This window comes from Quercus robur, chromosome 4 (assembly GCF_932294415.1).
Source record: "Quercus robur chromosome 4, dhQueRobu3.1, whole genome shotgun sequence".
Classification (NCBI taxonomy): Eukaryota; Viridiplantae; Streptophyta; class Magnoliopsida; order Fagales; family Fagaceae; genus Quercus; species Quercus robur.
Genome location: NC_065537.1, coordinates 11,723,145 through 11,731,127, shown reverse-complemented (window position 1 = coordinate 11,731,127; position 7,983 = coordinate 11,723,145). Strand labels below are relative to the sequence as shown.

General features: G+C 33.5%; 1 pseudogene; it reads right to left on the bottom strand.

Moving 5' to 3' along the window:
• Positions 1-334: 334 nt before the first annotated feature.
• LOC126721371 (G-type lectin S-receptor-like serine/threonine-protein kinase At1g11330) lies at positions 335-1,917 on the bottom strand (annotated as a pseudogene).
• Positions 1,918-7,983: the final 6,066 nt, after the last annotated feature.

Below are 7,983 nucleotides of genomic sequence, written 5' to 3'. Positions count from 1 at the left end.
ATACTTACAAATTACAATACAAGTTAATTTTTTTTTGTAAATTCAGTTATTTAATTGGAAAAATATGACAACAATAAATTATAATCTTTTTTCAAGTGGGAAAATAAAATAACAATGAATATGGAAAGTGGCAAATTTTTCATAAACCGATAAATTCTTGGCAATGTTATATTTACTATAAACTAAGGAGAAAAAACTAAAATAGGATAATATCTTCAATGAATAAAATTTCACATGGCTAAGAAGTAATTTGAACTAATTACTTATAAAAAAAATAAGGGGACAATTCTTAGTTTAGTGCCATGACATAGCTACCACATGGCTATACGTCCATCTATCTTGCATACATCTCGGATATGGACAAGCCATTCACTGAATGGGCTTTCGATTCTTTATCAAGAATATTTGCCTTAATTGCTTTCCTTCCAATAGAAAATGTTGGTTTTATAGGCAAAGGTAATGGCATACTTTCATTCGTCAACATAAAGAGCACATCTCACATGGTAGGTCGATCGGTTGCACTATCGTCTACACATAGTAGCCTAACATGAATGCATCTCAGTACTTGATTTTTGACACAAGAATCACTTATTGTTGGATCAATTAGTTGTATTCCTTCACCTTTTTGCCATAAATCCCACGCCTGAAAAGAAGGTTATAGTCAATTAGAATGTCAGAAACACACGATGATCAAAATATACATAATTCACAGTTGATGTTTTCTTGACATACGTACATATCCAATGAGATTAAGCACATGGTTAACATGATAGAAGCTATTATTTCTTCTACCACAAACTATTTCAAGCATTAAGACCCTATAGTTGTAGACATCAGATTTTATTGTGAATAGACCTTCCATAGTATACTCAGAGGACATGTAACCACTACATAAAAAGACAAAACAAACATTTTTATTTCACAAATTGACCATTGAGCTTTTATGAGCAATAAGTTGTAATTGGCAGCAGCCAAAAAACACGAGTATATCAATGCATGGTTAACTATATTTCATAAGATAACTTATGCATCTTTAACTTACTATGTCCCAACAATTCGATTAGTATTTGCCCCTAATTCATTTTGTTTGAACAATCTTGCCATTACAAAATCTAAAATCTTTGGATTCATACTTTCATCAAGGAGTATGTTACTAGCTTTTAAATTTCTATGAATAACTCTTAGCCTTGAATATTTGTGCAGGTATATCAATCCTTGAATAATTCCTTCAATTATGTTGAAACGTTTCTTCCAATCTAGTAGTTTGCTTCTATTTTGATCTGTGCAATACAAAAGGTTAAATATAATCAATAATCTACTTTCAGCAAAATGGCATAGCAACATATGAATTTGTTTAAAGGGAAAAAAATGAAATCTTAAGATGAAAGTGAATGTTGCTCAAACCAAACAAAAAGTAGTCCAAGTTTTTGTTGGGCATGTATTCATATATTAACATCCTCTTTTCTTCATGTATGCAACAACCTATAAGCTTAACAAAATTCACGTGTAGTAGTTTAGATATGAGTATCAACTCATTCTTGAACTCATGTATTCCTTGCCTTGATTTTTGGATAGTCGCTTTGCCACCACATTTTGCCCTGTTGGCAAATTTCCCTGTTGTGATGAAATAAGCTTAAGCCAGCGTAAAATATGATTAATTAAAATATCTTTCTTTAAAAAATAATTGGATCTTACCATGTATACAGGTCCAAAGCCACCCTATCCAAGCATGTTTTCTAATGAGCAGTTATGTGTGGCGGCTGTGATGTGTGCATAACTAAATACACGTAAATCATGCCCCTTTTTCCCATCAATTAAAATATCATTGATATTAGATCTCTCTGATGTCCCTAAATCAATCAATTCATTTTCATCTTCTATTTCATTATTTCCTGTATAAATTGACATAAAACACATAACTTCAGTTTAACAATAACATAAAATCATGAAATTGCCAAACTTTTAATTTAGGGGTACGAGTCTGCGAACTTTTAATCTAACAAGTTAATTTAGGGGTAAAATCATAAATTAATTAACATTGCCCTCCTTTTGTCTATGTATTAGTAATGAAATATTCTAAATTTTTATAAGAATCTCTTTACAAAAGTTTAATACTAATGGCTAGTATAAAAATAACTGATAAATTTAGAAAAAAAAAAGCAAAATTTATCCGGCACCAAAACGCTTGTAATAGAAAATCTCTCAATAGCCCGTTGAAAAAAAAAAAAAGCAACATTCACACTTAATATCTTAAAATATACTTTACTTAAAATTTTAAAATAATGAATTTTAATTATGAAATAAGATAATTCTAGAAATCTTCCCTTAAGTAAATGGTAGGTTAGTACGTAACATTTTTAATATTAATTTAACTAATTTTGGTCAATCGCATTTCAAGAAGAGAAAAGTGTTTTTTCCTTTCAAGTTTAGGGTGTAATGTCATTTTCATAAATCTCAAGGAATGAGAATGTAATTACCCCTTAAAAAAATGATTTTTTTTTTCAAATGCACTTGATCAATTTCCATCACTTTAAAAACTAATAGAACTAATACATAGGACTATAGGAGTCAAATTTTATCTTCTGTGATAGCTTAGGGGTTTAAAACTTTAAATTTTAGTAAAGGGGGCTACATTTGCATATGACCCAAAATTCAGGGGGTGTTTATGTAGTTTGCCCTTTTTTATTTGCATAAATTTTGGTTACAAACTTGATTGTAGCCAATGGCTACAATTCCACTTATTATTTATTTATTGGATGTAAATGTCGACAAATCCACTATTAAATTTTATTTTCTTCTTATATCTTCTATACTTGCAAAATTTCTAAAAGATCAAAACTCATCAATTAAATATTTAAATTTCATTTTTTTGTAAAATAAAAATATGCATAAAGAATACATTTATGGAATGATGTGTTTATTTATTTTTTATATTCTCTAACATTACGTCCTGTGTTGTATTTTTTTTATTTTTTAATTTACTTTAATGGAGTATTTTTATTTTATTTAGTTACTATTTATAATTATAAAATATATTATTTAATTAATTAATAAGCCTATAATTCAACCAATGAACCACTGTTTAAACTAGTGAACCAATTCTTTAGTCGGTTCAACCTCTAATACAGTTTTGATACCTATGTTGCTATGCATATATAGGAGTCAAGTTTATCTTCTGTGATAGCATAGCGGTTTAATGTTTTAGATTTAAGTAAAGGGGGCTATGTTTGCGTATAACCCAAAATTCAAGGGTTGTTTATGTTGTTTGCCCTTTTTTATTTGCACAAAGTTTGGCTACCAACTTGATTGTAGCTAATGACTACAATTCCGCTCAATATCTATTTATTGGATGTAAATTTTGACAAATCCACTATTAAATTACATTTTCTTTTTATATATTATGTACTAGTAAATTTCTAAAAAATCAAAATCCTTTGTAATCTAAAATTATGCAAAAAAAATATGTTTATAAATCAAATAGTAAATAACAATCTAATTAATCTAAAATTTGACATTCATGTTAAAAACATTAAAAAAAAAAAAAAAAAAACCATACAATTCAACTAGTAGTTGTTTAAAATTTATAATCTTTTTAATTTTTTAATAAGAGTTATAGTTATTGACTACTACTAAGTTTCTAGTCAAGTTGTGCTTTTTATATTAAGAATTTAACATATGCGCAATTTTATAAAATCCTCTTCTTTTAACATATTGATAGATGGATCATAAGAACAACTCAATTCCCCATATAAATACGGTGATCCTTCTCGATAGACTGCCCAGGGGACCCTCAGCAGCCTTTGGAACGAGTCATGGTAAACAGTATATGTGCATACACATGCACTTTTTATAGCATGCTCGCACATAACTCATACTTGGTATCGCATGTGTATTGACGTACGGCTCAAAGTTCTTTTTGTGAGATATGTTATTACTTTTTAGATTTGTTCCCCATGCTATGTCTAAAATTGACATAACTTTTTTACCAACTTGTAACAGTTTTTTTTTTTTTTTTTTTTTTTTTTTTTTTTTTTTTTAATTTATTGTAAAATTGTCATTAACATAACATTACCATTAAAAAAAAACGGAAAGAAAGTAGTAGCTCACACAGATAAAAAAGGAGATCTCTAGGACCAAAATGTGTGTGAAGGAGATCTCTTGTACTTAGTTATGTATGTGTTTGCTATTTGCTTCAAAATGTGAGTGAATTATTTTATATTTTGTGAGAGCTAACTAAATTAAAAAATTTTAGGAAAATTTTTAATTTCTTTTTTAGTATATAATTGTTTTAATATTGTTTAATATTTTTTTTTTTTTGGTTTTATGATTTTAATTTTATACATGTGTTTTTTTCCCTTGAAATCTGCCACTGCCTCTAAGCTGTACTTTAAACATTTTATGGTTGTTAAATATTAGCATTGATATACCATGTTGAATATGCTAGTATGAATACGGAAGCGAAAGCAGAAAGTGTAGAACACAATAACACACGAGAGGTTACGTGGTTCAGCCTGACAGCCTACATCCACGGAGGAAACCCTAAAGGGCTACATCAATAATATATTAGAGTGTAGTACAAATCCTATATTACAATGAATCATAACATGTGTATATATAGTAGACTAAACCCTAGACTAATAGACTTCTAGTACAAGTAGAAGACTTGACTTGCACACAAAGTAGAATTAGGCTTGGGCTTATGCTAATGGACTAATATATCTTTAACACCCCCTCTCAAACTCAAGATGGAAACTTGATGAAATCTTGAGATTTGATAAGGTTGAGAAGGTCTCTTGAATGAAGTTTGGCTCTGTGACGGTAATTTGAGGAAGGCAATAATCTTGCAATGTTGATGTGACTTCTAACGGTGGCTTGACTATACCGGAGAGTTTTAACGGCAGCAGTATGAAGCCAAAGAAGATGAACGCAGCGAAAAAAAAAAAAAACACCGAGGAAGACAAAGATTGCTTTTAAAAATACCGCAAGGACAGAAAACCATGGCCACAAGAAGGTGGCTCTGATACCATGTTAAATATTAGCATTGATACACCATGTTGAATATGCTAGTATGGATGCGGAAGCGAAAGCATAAAGTGTAGAACACACAATAACACACGAGAGGTTACGTGGTTTAACCTGACGGCCTACATCCATGGAGGAAACCCTAAAGGGCTACATTAATAATATATTAGAGTGTAGTACAAATCCTGTATTACAATGAATCATAACATGTGTATATATAGTAGACTAAACCCTAGACTAATAGACTTCTAGTACAAGTAGGAGACTTGACTTGCACACAAAGTAGAATTAGGTTTGGGCTTATGCTAATGGGCTAATATATCTTTAACAATGGTTATTATTTTACTATGGTTGTTATTTTTTTTTTGGGCCCACCAAAATGTTTTCTCTCACAAAACGGAGAGAAAACTAAGTGGGAATATATTTTTTCTTGATTGAAAAAAAATGCTCATGTGCATATGCATATGGGCTTTGTCCAATTGCCACTTTTTTTTTTTTTTTTTTTTTTGGCAGTAACGTTTGCCTCTTCATTCTTTTTCTTTTTTTTTTTTTTGGTTATTTATCACTTTTTTTTTTTTTTTAATTTGGCATCATTCTTTGACAAAGGTATATGAGTAAATTTATTTAAATTCATTTTTTCTATCCCTTCACTTCTCCACTCCCAACCAAACAAAAATGAGAAAAATTAAAATTTTCTCTATCCTCCCACTTTTCCATCCTCCCACCATTTTTTATTCTTCTACTTTTTCACCCCTCTAACCAAACGAACCCTAACTCTTCATAGGTCGAAAGATTAGCACACCAATTAACTTTTATGTGGAAATTCTTATGCATTATCTTCCATGAAAGCATTAAAAGTGGTGTATATTTGACATCCCGTTTGAAACTACGTACATTTATTTAAAGTACAAGTTTTTTTCTTCAATTTTTTTAAATATAAAACTTTTTAAAATAATTAATTTTCAAAAGGTTGAAAAATAATTTGTACGTAAAATAAAATCGTGATTGACAAAGGCTATTTTGTACGTAAAATAATTTTTTCTTTTAACAAAGGCTATTCGATGTCAGTATCGTGATTGACAATAAAGACAGTCAATTCTTTGTCTTTTTTACGTGGAATTATGACCAAGAGAACATAATGTTTATACCTTCGACGAAAGAATACACAAGCTTTTCTAGCATGGGTCTTGATGACGTCGAAAATTGTCACCAATGGGTCACACCGTACTCGCGACTCGAAGCGAACCTGCACGACAAAAGAAATCGAAAGAAGTCCTTCAGAGAGCACCGGTGTGGTGCCGGCCAAAAGCTCTCCGACGGTCAAGTTAGAATTCCTCTGTTTTACTTAGTGCGTTAGAGAGGGTTCATTAAAGCGTACCTCGATTTCTGTGGGTATTAGGCATTTTATAGTGATAAAGGGTTGACTTTTCCTTTTTGGTTTCCACATCTTTTCAATGTGAGACTCTACTCCCAATTCTTCTAAGCGTGGTGAGCAAGGATTCCCATTTCCGGATCTTAGGGTTTTTCTGGGCTATGGACGTTTCGGATCATGGGCCCTTACTGTGTCAGTCAGTGATGGGCCTTCAAAGTTGGGACCATCTTTACACAGGCCCAAGAGACCCAATCCGTCAGGCCCATTAAGGTAAGCCCATCAGGCCCAATATTTTATCACCTTCAGTTGCCCCTTTCACCCCAATGGTCCGTCAGCTTTTAGGACAAAGGATCAATGGGGTGACGATCATAGCGTAGGGGTCTGACGGGCGTTTTATAACGGAAATGGATCCGTGAGACTGAAAAACCGACTTAAGTTGTCACAACTGGTTGGCGGATTTGTACAAAATAGGATGACGGTTCCAGACGAGTCAACCCGTTAGAGGAAGATTCATTGAGTTGACGGCTACATGATGGGTACAAATCTGTTGGTACGTACTGACAGGTTGTCAACATTTATTGAGCATGCCACGTGTCAATCTCTGACTGGTCGTTGTATAGGATCGAAGCGTCGCTTCGTCTTCCGTGCATCTCCTATATATATAAGGCGCCTCACTCTCTCATTTTTACACTTTTCAATCAGAAATTGTTTGTCAGAGCGAAGCCGTCAACCTTGTCAGAGCAATCCGTCGAGGACGAGTGTCTACCGATTACATCAACCGTCATCTATCCTCTGCTAAGTGTGGTAAGTACTTTAATACCATAATCAAGCTTTATTTCCGTCCTTACATTGTTGATAGGTTTACTATACCCGTCAATACTTTCAAACCCGTCAGTCTTAGGTTTCATCGTCAATTGTAGGAAATGTCTAGTGCGTCAAGTAACCAGTCGGTGGTTCGTGACGGGACGGAATACGAGGATGTATACCCGTCCGGTCATAAAGACCAAGAGAGCCCCGGCGAAGATAGGAGTCCGTCTGCCTCCTCTTCATCCTCAACAAATGAGGATGTGGAGATAGTTGAAATAGAGGGTTCCGATGACGACGGGGATCAAGCACTGGAGTCCGTTGTAGGTGCTGATGGACTAAGGCAGTTCATCATGTTGCCAGAGTGGACGGTGCATAGGTTTACATCCGTCATCAGGGAGAAACACTTTAGCACCTTCAGAACCAATTTCCAAATCCCTGATTATGTTTCCATCCGTCTACCTTACGCGTCGGAGAAGTGTTACTATGAAGGGATAGACGGTGTCGGAGTGTACGAGCAGGCGTTGAAGGCTGGACTTCGATTCCCGCTTTCTACACTTCATAGGGAACTCTTACAGTATCTGGGGTTGTCCGTCACCCAGATATCCCCTAACGCCTGGAGGGTCTTCATAGCCATGGAGATTCTTTACGGTGTAATGTCAGACGGGGAAAGGAAACTGACGGTCCGTGAATTTCTTCACTGTTACCGTCCAGACGAGATTTCTGGATCAAGGGGGATGTATAGTTTTGCTAGTTGGAGCCCCTTGTTGAAGGTGATCTTTGAG